Raw genomic sequence first — 12,534 nt, forward strand, 5'->3', positions numbered from 1 at the left:
AAAGATGATAATTTGACAAGAAATTGTTTCACTAAGACTCTACTAAAACTCTAAAATATAATACCTAGACAAATTTAAATATAACAATAAAACTCTAAAATATAATACCTAGACCAATTTAAATATAAAAATAAAATATGAAAAGAAAGGAGGAGTGAATCATTTTAACGGAACCAAAAAAAAAAAAAAAAAAGTAGAGTCTAAACTTATTTATGGGCCTTTTTGATGTTAATAAAAATGCCTTTTGGAGAGAAGGAGGCTTACGAAAATGTCAACAGCCTTATTCAAGAAGATGTTTCCAAAGCAGAGGAAGATGTTTTTCTACTTCTGTACCGTTTCTATTCTCATTTTCATTTCAAGTGTTACAAGTAACCCACATAAACTAACGCGTGACAAAACAAAATAAGAATTACCTGGTTACAGAGGCACATAAAGTGATTTACCAACAAACGACCATATTTCTCCATTCTCTCCTCTTGTAATGGAAGATTTTCTGGAACATATTTCTGCATTCTGTACAAAATGGAAGATTGTCTGGCACTGAAATGCTGTTAACTTAACTATTTGGTAATTCAATTTCACTGAAATGTTGTCAACTATTTGGTAAATTCAATTTTTCATTTCAATCTATTAACAGGTGCGTTGTATTTGGTGGAATTTAAATTGTGTATACCTTCTTAACAAACCTCAAAATTCATAGATAGTAGATATCCTTTGGCTTTAAAAAATAAAATTTAAACTGTAAAAATATGATTTAAAAAAACTACTGATTCTAGTGAAATAATTCTCCCGTTGAACATCTTACCAGGAATGATTTGAATACCATTGACAACAATAATCTCTTCCAGCCTCCTTTATTTAGGTAAAGAAAAAGTTCAATTGAAACTACACATGTAATTCAAGCTAAGAAATCTGGGGAAATACAGATTGATATATACTGACACACTTCTTCTGGTATAGAATATATAGAGCCTAGATGGATATTTTCTTATGTGGTGTTAAGTTCTCAAGGACTGGAACAGAATGCATTCCCCTTTGCTGGCCTTTTCTTGAGTTCGATACATGGCTGTGGATATACAGCATTTGACAAGCCTTGAATATAAGTGCAGTTCCATGGAAGATCTGTGGACAAGGTAGCCAAATTAATGGTACCATTTCTGAGACATCTGTCTTTGAATGGAGCTTTAGCAATGCCCTCCAGTTTCCTTGCCACATTTGCATTTGTTGCTACTATATTGCTATAGCTAATCCTTTCTACCACGAGAAGAGCATCTGGATTATATTTGTTATCAGGATGTGAACCATACGAAACCTGTCATGGTAAATGCCCACTTCATATTCACCATAGTCATTCCATTGACAAATATATCTCTCACAAAGCCACCTCTTCCTGCGGATGTCTTTATTCTTATTCCTGTTTCTGAATTGATGGCATGGATATCTTCTGCTCGAACATCCTGTATTCCACCTGACATTTCACTGCCTAGTGCAATTATAGCACTTGTAGGTGATATGCCAACAAGACGACGGATGACAATATGTTGACTGGGCATGCCAAAAGAGATTCCATATTCATCCCAGCCACTCTTTATTGCAACTATATCATCACCCGAGACGACATAGCAGTCCTCGATACGCACATATGAACAGGAATCTGCATATGAAAGGGAAAACATATCAATTATCTAAGCAGCAGCAAGTATGGCATCTTTAGATACTCAATATGTCATAAGAAGTCTTGAAAAGGAGCCATTCTCCTGCTAATAAATATGTAAAATTCAACTGAACTCTTCTTGTTGCTTGCTTCAAGTAGAACAGAAACTACCTATGAAAAGCCATTTAAAATTGTTATCCTGTAATTGTTTTGTAGTACTTTTTACCTGTGAAAGTGAGAACAAGGACAGACTGATAGAAAAGATTTAGAATTTTTTTCGTAATTATTATATAGAATTGTTTCGAAAGTTTCCAATCAAATACAAGGAACACTACTTGTAGTAGTCTAAAAGGAACAGCTAGCTTTAGCTAAAGCCAGGAAGATATATGAGAAGTTTAGTCATGCATGGAATGCTTCGTTCCGGTAACATAAGCGTTGATTTTAAACATCAAATTGAATACGGTACATTGAAAACAATCCCTGTTAACATTGTAACTCCAAAATAAAATGTATTGAAAATAACTCTAAAATAAAATGTTTTAATGTAAGAACTCTATTTTCACATTTAATTTTCATTAAGCATTTATGTTGTGGCTTCTTCATTTTTGAAGGTTCTTTCTTTAGACAGCTTATTAACAGAGAAAGCATGAGATTGCATATGCTTCGTACGAATCCGAGATTTTTATATGGTCATATGTATCGATCTTCGGATTTAAAACATTTAGCCTTTCTTGAAACTCGTAAAAAGACTTAATATGTGTTTCAGCAACTGATAAGATAAGTAACATCCTGCTTTAAAGCTGCTGGTCCAATTCTCTTCACAGTGAACAGAATTCCTATATCCTTTTGGGCAGATATAAGATATACTTCATGGCATATTTCATTATGGATGACATTATAGGATCAGTCTTCTTTCAGGGAATGCAAAAAATTAGAATTTCTATTCACATGGGTGCCCATAGACATGGTGTGCATTCTTTTAACAAATGAGGATTTTCTGGTAACAGGTTCCTTCACCATTTAAAATGATTCTTAAACGAAGGTGGTGACGACTCTCATGTATCTTCCAAGAAGTGTTTTTAGCAGGTAGCACACTTTTGCAAATCTTCCGAACTCGAAATCAAAAAATGTTTGAAAGTAGGCTCCAGAGAGGAGCAGACAAGAAGGATTTACATTAATAATGAAAAATCACACATCCCGTTTCACAATGTCCAAACTTCACAACTAAAATGATCTTCTGAATGCAGGTTGGTAAATATGGGCATGCAGCTCGGTAAATATGGGTGATATTTATACGAACAGACGTATGGTCCGAGATCTTTGGAGATCAACATTTAGCCATTTATTGTTTATAGGACCTCATCTCATCTTTATTTTAAACCTTTTTCTTACCAAAAAAAAGCAAAAACAACACCTTTATTTCGTTATTCCCCTTCCAGCCTAGCCGCCCTTTAATTCTTAATCTTGAAGTAATTTTAAATGGCTGTCGAATAAAATTGCCATGTGCCCCATGTTTAAATTTGACATCTCTGAGTTTGCAGATGTAGCAGTGGAATGTCCACTCCGTTTTCAAACGAAGCGGTGCAGTCGGTGGGGACGTGTCACAGAATGCACCCTTGTAATTTTAGTAGAATATGCAATATGTTTTTCCTTTGTTATGATTGAATAGTTGGGAATTCAACGATAAAGGTGCCAACCTTCAAGAATTCATTTTGTATATATGATGAGAAACAAGCTATAAAAGCAGAAATATGATGTAATATTGAGTGATTACTAAAATAAAACAAAAAATGGTATATATGATGAGAAACAAGTTATAAAAGCAGAAATATGATGCAATATTGAGTGATTAATAATAAAAAAAAAAAAAATCAATATCATTTGCGGAAGAAAACACAATAAAAATCAAATTATAAAAATATACAAGTGACTTCAAAAATTAGGGAAATTTCTAAAGTAACTTTAAAATTTGGTAACATCAAAATCATAAAAATTATAAAATTATGGTAAATAATAGATTTGAATAATTATTAAATGTATATTTAAATATGATCATTATTTATTAGACTATTATGAATTACAATTATCATTTAGTATTTCTGCAATTATTAATATAAATCTAAAAGAAAATTATTAAATTGAATCCATCATTTGACATTGTGCAATATTCTATCTAAATTCATCATTTAGTATTGGGCATTAATATTATGCAAGGTATATTTAAATTAAATTCATCATTTGACAATTGAAATTACCCAAATGCAAATGGAAAAGTAAATTCATCAAACGACAATGACATTATGCTTAAGTCTCAAATAATCATAAAATATTAAACTTAAAATAAACTTTAAATAGTCCTAGAATATTAAACTAGAAATAAACTTAAAAAACAGTGTAATACAAAAATTATTTTTTTAATATTTGAATTTATATTTTTGTTTATCAGCTAAAAGTTTTGAGCGGGTCCCCTTTGCATCACCCAGAGATAAGTGCCACTCCTCACCAGAAAAATGTCGCCGGGAATTTCTCCAAATTTCCCAACGAAAAAAAACGTGAACAAACTTTTCCCATCCCGGGTGCGTGGGGAGTGAGGAAGCACGTCCCCACCTGGCGACACTGATAAAAATTTCCATAAAATACTGCTTTCAACTCTTATAAAAAAAGTGCTATCCTTTATCATTCTTATTGATTCAACATCATCCATATGCTCCTAATATCATCATTCTTATTGATTTAACATCATCCATATACTCCTAATATCATCTTGATCACTCCAAACATTTTACTGGCATTCGTTACCATCGTTCATGCAAAGATGCGATTTGTATTTTTAGGGGATATTGCTTTTGTGATAACTGAGATGACATGTTATTGGGAGTATATATGGGATGGAATAAAAGTCTGGGAATTCACTGTCACAATAAACACTTGTCCTGACCATTGATGTAGAGGAAGCAAATAGCAGGGAAAACTCTAGTTGTCCCAACTTTTGGTGGCATGGATTAAAAGTCAGGGAATTCACTGTCACAATAAACACTTGTGCTGATCATTGATGTAGAAGAAGCAAATAGAAGGGAGAACTCTAGTTGTCCCAATTTTTGGTGTAGCAATAGCTACCGGAAGGGAAGCTACCCATAACCAAGCAAGCACTGGAAATCCTCTCATGGCTTGAGCATGTCTTGATCCCTCTACTTTGTTTTGACTAGACTTGACGAGCTCTTCCAAATCCATTTGATCTGTGACTTGCACCTTGCCGCTTCAATTGAGTCCTTTTCTTTGTGCATTTGATAGATTGTTAAACGAATTCTGAGAATTTCCCGTCATCAACTCAAGTATAGCTCATCCTAAGAAACAACCTATGACTGGGTAGTGAATCTTTAATGAATTGGTTGGCTTCTTTCATATAAGATAAGTATTCTATATCATGATGTTAATTTTCTTTTGATTCTATTACTAAATTTCTAGCTTCAATTTACATGCAATGCTTTAATTTGACTAACTTTGTATCTTCTCATCTATAATCGAGAATTATCGCGTATGAATTTCACTCCATTATGAATTTCCCTCCATTGCTATAATTAAGAATTATGGATAAAAAGATTAATGAAGTTGTATTCATTTTCAAGAAGGGTCTCGAGTAAAATTGTTACGAAGTGATATTAAGAATTATGGATAAAAAGATTAATGAAGTTGTATTCATTTTCAAGAAGGGTCTCGAGTAAAATTGTTACGAAGTGATATCAAAACAACTTAAGCTCTCCAATATAAATTACAAATTCATCTTTGGAAAAACGTAATTTCAGACGACTTATATTGAAAAAATCTACATTACCAAAATTAAGTTGAATTAAGAATTTTATCCAAAAATATTATTATTGTGAGAAGATTTTATAGTCATTATTAGTATACATAACAAGTAATATACAATTATATATATAATATTGTTGTAGTAATGTTGGAAATTGTTTCACAGTAGAGACTTTTGCTTGTCGATGTTTGGAGTCTAAACCAAGACCCATTGTCAGGGCAAAAGTCGAGAAGGAACATATAAATTAAATATAAAATATAAGTCAAAATATTAATTAAATAAATACAAGTCAAAAACACGTGACTCACTGAGAGGGGGTGAATCAATATTTCTTTTCAATTGTTATTATTACCAATTCAGATTCTTCATAATTTAATCAAAGAAATGATTTTATTAAATATAGAAAAGGATTGAATACAATAACTGATGATTCATGAATTTTTTTTTTCCCTTGGAAAAAAGTCGTAATTTCTATTAATATATAAGAAATTACATTTTGTAGATGCTAGTGCATATGCATATGGAGGCAGAGTTGCCTATCGAGTTCAAAAATAGACAAAAAAGTTCAGTTGTATCTCCACGTAGGGAGTCTTGATGACAGTTACACTGTTCCTGTGTCAACCCTCTTACAAAGTGAAAATTTAATCAAAATTTGAATTCTGTCTCTTCTCAAAGAGAGAATCTAAGTATCAAAATCGGTACTATATGTCCAGAGTAGTTTATGTAGTACAATAGATATAAATAAACATAATATATACAAGTTAAACAAAAATTGTAAGGCTTATAGCCCATTTTCTCTGAGTTCCACAAATGGTCTGTGATAGTGCTAGTGAAAAGTCCCATGATGATTCATGAATTGCCAAGCACCAACTTGGACTTTGATGAGGCTCCGACCTCTAGGGCTTTGACCCTATCTTATCAAAGCACCAACCTTGAGTTTAGTATTACCAACTCCAAGGACACCAATCCTATATTTGCCAAGCACCAACTTGGACTTTCGAAAGCACCAACCCTGTCAATTCTGAGGCACCAACACCAAGGGCTCCAACCCTATAGCTTTACTTTGTCAAGGTATGTTTGGTTGTATTTCACGGCTCCCGAAGTCTTCTTCTTCACTAAGCCCTGTCAATCTTCAGCTTCACTGTAATCTCCACGCTACATCATCAATGACAACTTGTCCAGTGTATAGGCTTTGATCCAGAATACTGAGTTTTGTGTCTAACCACCAGTCTATATATAATGGTTGTTCAAACCGAAGTTCTCACCACCATTGTACCTTGTCAATGTAGTCTTTGCAACAGGTCACGACCTACGTTTCTACATATTCATTACAAGTCCGAGCCTTTCAAATATTAACCCAATCAAAAGAATTTCTTTACTTGCTCGACCTTCGGCTTCCTTCTTTTGTTCCTTCAAGTTCACGAGTTGTGAACTGTCTCTTCTTTTCTGTGATGGATACCCGATTCGCCTACTTGAAGTGAAGCGTTTTAACTTGTATATATATGAGTTTCACCAATAATCAAAAAGACACGTTCATTGAAGGAGAGGTTGACTTATGAAGTTGCACATTAAAAATATATCGGAGGGGCCTTTTGTTAATATTCATCCAATTATAACATAGATTTGTTATTTACGGAAACCACATGGGAGAGGCTATACCCACATTGGAGGTCCCACATGCCACGTCATTTCTTTAATCCCGCAATCGCAACTTCATGAGAATCAAAGGTCTTTCAAGTTATGCACATGCTCTGTCTTCCAATATAACATTGTCGATGCCCCTACTTCCGATGGAGCAGATGCGATATTCAATAAATTGTTTTTGAAAAATGAGTCATTCCACAACTCTATCGCAATCGGAGGTTTTACACGTCATCCCTTTAAAACTTTCGATTCAACAAATGTTATATTACATTAAGTTGTGTTATAGTGGTACAGTCGGGTTCGTAACTCATATCGCAATCACAGTTTTCAACGTGACAAGGCTTTACTTGCGATATGGCAGATGCGATATTACATTAGCGTTGTTACCATAAACTGATCAGGTATGCATATTATATCGCAATCAGAATTTCAACATGACAACAACGTTTAAAAGGACTTGCGATGTGGCGGATGCGATGTTTGTATTACGGCGTATTGTAATGGAACCATCGTGTCCGCAACTCAGATCGCAATCGGAGATCGGCTTTGCTCCTCTGATATCACTGTTTTCTTCCTTCCAGCCCTTACTATTGGGTTCTCGCACCTGTGGCTTCTCTTCACTCCTATGACTTCCGATAGCACTGTTTCTCTCGCTCCTGTTACTTCACGGATCTGCTTCTACTTGGCTTCTTACTCCTGTTGCTTCACGGATCTGCTTCTCCTTGGCTTCACATCATCATTTAATCACCAGGGGTAAGACATGTCATTTTGTATCCCAGAATATTGCCATCTCGATTATTGCCACATTGACATCAATGACAATCTAGATCAACATTATCATGTAACAAACCATACTCTCGCTTAACATATTTGTACTATTTCTCTTGCCAGGGTTTTGAGAAACCTTAGCCTTCTCCTTCAACGATACTATACCCCTTGGCCAATACCCTGAAATTTCAGGCCTGGTTATGCCAATACGTGTGGTCTATTTCGGAATAGGGCCTACATAATTTCCGTTCTTTAAAAAATAAAAGATGTATGAATGATATAGATTTAACAATATGAGAATATTCTTCATTCATAATCTAATGGATGAAATCAAGGGTTTCAAAGCCATTTTTCCATTTCAAAACTTATCTGGTGTGTTTGTGATTTCCAATCTACCATGGCATTAAAAATTCTCATTGTTACATAAATTAAATGGCTAATAAATTAAATGGCACATAAGTGTTTTGATGGCTATTGGCATTTATCATCCATTTAATTTATATGGTTATGCTAGTGTCTAATTAAGCTTGATAAATTGTTGGGTAGTGACAATAACCCATGCCCTGACAATTCATTTTCTTAGCCAAGGATGGTTACAAACACTTGGTTGTCTGGATTCTATTTTTTGAATTTGTGCCCCAAAATTGTTTAAATATGTATGGTGCATTTGTGTAAAACTCGATATGGGAATCCCATAATTTCTTGACAAGAAAATTGATTCCTTGCCTTGAATTCATTTTTACTATTTTGCAATTCCAGATGAATGTATATTGCAAGTTCTATGTAAATATTTTGTAGGCTCGAAGCCAACAAGTGATATTAGAGCTAGATCTTCATGTCGGTTGGGGTGTTTACATTATGCAGGCTTGAATTTCTTGTTATGTATACTTGACTTAATGACAGAGTTAAGGTAGGTAGGTTAACATTGAACAATTGTGGTTTCAAGGACTTGGGGTCAGTAACCTATGGTATTGAGCCCATAAAATTACATGTGAGGAAGCCCTTAGAAGACTTTGGGATTCTCCATTGTAATGTGTCAGAGTTGAGATATGATGGCTCACCTAGCCTGGTCCAAGATATTGGTTAGATTGGTTGTGTTGAAGTCAAGGATAATAATAGATCTATAGTTTGTTGGCTTTTCCTCAATTAGGGTTTTCCAGGGTAAATCATGGTTTATGTATGTTGCTATTGTACGTGTGTTTTCTATCATTCCTTTAATATTGTTTTGAATGCTAACATTTCTTTGTTTATGGTTGCATTGTTTCCTTTTGTTTGGGAAAGGAGCCTTGGCAGAATTCTACGAAGAGACATTAGCCAAGAGAATTGTCATTGATTCTTCTATTGGTTTCTGATAGATACAAGTGAGCTACTTCTTACCTTCTGGTCAAAGCAAGAGTTGGTCCACACTATTGGAAGTGTCTCCATTGTGGCTATTGCACTCACAACATTAAAAAGTATTCCCTCACTAGGTGCAGATTTCAAATCCTTTGAAATTTATTAGTAGAATAAATGCGCTTCCCTTTGCTATGAATCGATTGAAGTTGTGAATGCATGTAATGAAATATATAGTAGTCTAATTAATCATGGAATCCAATTTGAAGGATCCATCATTATTGAAACAAAGATTCAAAAATTGAGTAGTGATGAATTTCTCATAAGGCAACAAGATCATCATCACTAGCAAGTGGTATCTGAATTTTTGGTGTTCTGTTGTGAATTTTGGGGTTCTGGACCAAAATTTGATGTTTTCTGTAAATTTGGGGTTTGGCCCAAAATTTGGTGTTTCTTGGCCAAGAGAGACAAATTATTTTTTGTGTGTTTTTGGACCAAGGTTTTTAATAGCTCTACAGTCACTTCCATTAGCTTTATTACATCTGATTCTCTTGACTATGATTATGTTATGGGAGCATTGGTGCCTGAGGAGGTGTGGAGGAAATCCAATATAAAAACCTTCACACCAAAAGCAATGGTCGCTAGAGGTCAATCCAGGGAAAGAGGAGAGACATCAAGAGGTACATTAAGATCTAAGTCGAATGGCAAGAAGGATAAGTTCAAATGTTGGTACTTCAAAAACACTGGGCATCTCAAGAAAAATTGTTGGAAAAGACAAAAATTCAAGGAAGACTGCAAGACAAAAGCAAATATGATTGAGTCAATTTTAGGTATGGTTGGTGAAGTTTTATGTATCTATAATAACTCCCAATATCATGAAGAACGGTTATTAGATTCTAGTGTGTCACGCCATATGTGTCGACATATGAGTTTGTTTTCCTCTTATCAAACTGTTGATGGCAATTATGCTCTTATGGGGAATAATGTGTCTTGTAAGACTATTGGGGTTGGGAGAATTAAGATTAAGATGTTCGACCATATTACAAGGATGTTAGCAAAGCTAAGTCATGTACCTAAACTTAAAAATAGTTTAATTTCTTTGGTAGGTTTGGGTTCTAGAAGTTACAATTTTATAGGTCAAGGTGGAGCACTAGGAGTCTCCAAGAGAATTTTGGTGGCTATGAAAACTACACAAATAGGAAACCTTTACAAGTTGAAAGGAAACACCCAAATAAATGAAAAATCAGTGGCATCTAAGGAAAAATATGTGTAACAACCAGAAGCAGTTGTTCAAAGATCACAAAAGAAGATTTGTTTGCTAGCTAAAAAAGTCATTGAATGGCCTAAAACAGTGTCCCAGGAAATTGTACAAGAAGTTTGCTTCCTTCATGGTGAGCCAAAGTCTTACTATAAGTGAGTATGACCATTTTGTTTCAAAAGTTTAATGGCATATTCATTATCATGTTGCTATATGTTGACAATATGCTTGTTGCAAGCGTGGGTGAGATCAATGGGTCAAAGTCTCAATTGACTGGGACTTTTGTTATGAAAAATCTAGGAGCAACAAAGCAAATTTTGGGTGTTGAAATAAAGAGACAAAAAAAATGGTAAGCCTTGGTTATCATAATAGAAGTATGTGGAATGTGAAACCTGTAAATTTTGCTTTTGCTTCCATTTTAAGCTTTCTTCAAGATTATGTCCTAGCAATAAAGACGAAAAGGGTTATATGTCCCATGTACCATATGCCAAGGGAGTAAAATGTTTAAAATATTCGATGAAATATTTCACATGTAGTTGGTGTTGTTAGTAGATACATGGAAAATTTAAGTACAAATCATTGGGTTGCAGCGAAATGGATGCTTTAGTATCTTAGAGGCACAAGTGTTCATTACATCATCTTTGATGGAGGAGGAGTAGATCTTGAGAAGATTCTTACTCAAGCAAGTTGTGAAGACATGTACTTCTGTTGGCTCACAAAAAAAAGAGGTGATGAATGGACTTTGGCAAGATATAAGAAAATTGTTGTTAAGATAGAGATTATTGGGAGATGACAACAATAACTGTCAAGGAAATTCATTTTCTCAACCAAGGACAGTTACAAACTCTTGGTTATCTGAATAATTATAATTACTACACACACAACTATTCTTCATATATTTTGTTATCACAAGACTGTATATTTATACATTAAGCTTAGCCTTACAAAGAGATTGACTAGCTTAGCCATATAATCTACTTATTTGAGAGAATATCTCAAACACAGCGAAAGCTAGGAGCGAACAAACAACTTCCTAACCAAACAACTCACATAGAGATTACAAGACCGAATACATTTTATGATGGGAAATATCAAATATTAAGCATAAGACAAGTAGGAGTTAATATCTCCAACACCCTCCATTAATGAGTACTTATCTTGATTTGTGATCTCTATCTGGCAAATTATTCATCAACATCTCTAATCATTTTGAAAGCTCATAATAGATTGAACTCCATTAAGCTCTCTCCTAACCCTCATAAAGGTGTAGTTCCCAAGTTGAATTCTCAAGTTCCACTCCTAATCTCCCAAAGTCAATTATTGGACCACACCGTGTTGCATAACCTCACTAGCAAACAACTCTCATGTCTTCAACAACAAATAAGAGATCATCCCCCAAATCCATAACTCTCGAACTAATTGGACAACCATCCATGCTAAGCATTACTTCCACTTGATCTCTTGAAGACACAATTGTTTCATACTACTAAATCAATTCCCTATTTGTAATTATTGAACTACTAGTCATTCTATGGATGTACTTCCATCTACCAAGATACATGGGTACCATCCACTATAGTTATCTAGAAAAAGTAGTCTAGACACTGAATATACCTAAGTTAGTTTTATAGCATAACCTCCTTATCTGATTTTGAATATTCTTCATCATTTATTTCGGGAAAAGACTTATAATAATTTAAAAACTATCCATTACTAATTAATATAGCTACCCCTTTCAAAAATACAAAGCATATTGGAAACAACAAAACATCATGTTTTTTCTAAGCATGTGATAATAGTCCTCCATGGTTCCACGTTCATCAGCCGCCAAGAGCTCTAAATTACAGAGAATCACCTCTAGTCGGTCAATCTCCTCTAGAAATGCACATTGCAATTGACTTCGATGTCGTAGCAGCGAATGGTGAAGTTCTCCATGTAAGAAAGCCCATCTCAGTCAATTCGTTAAGCTCAATTATTGTGCTTCCTCATAAATTTCAAGGAAAATATCTTGTGGTGCCCACCTCTCCTCTTCCAGGAACCAATGAATAAATAAGTCTCAAGATCCAACAC

The 12,534-nt window shown here is 34.3% G+C and overlaps 1 pseudogene across 1 annotated transcript in view; it reads right to left on the reverse strand.

The window, feature by feature from the left end:
* Window positions 1-825: 825 nt before the first annotated feature.
* LOC149156512 (putative polygalacturonase) overlaps window positions 826-12,534 on the reverse strand; it is a 178,089-nt pseudogene continuing 166,380 nt past the window's right edge. Inside the window, exon 6 of the transcript XR_016262270.1 lies at window positions 826-1,654. The product of XR_016262270.1 is annotated as a putative polygalacturonase (transcript). The remainder of the gene's footprint in view (window positions 1,655-12,534) is intronic.

This window comes from Pinus tabuliformis, chromosome 9, assembly GCF_031772625.1.
Source record: "Pinus tabuliformis cultivar Carrire ecotype Pingquan chromosome 9, CPIR1, whole genome shotgun sequence".
Taxonomy (NCBI): Eukaryota; Viridiplantae; Streptophyta; class Pinopsida; order Pinales; family Pinaceae; genus Pinus; species Pinus tabuliformis.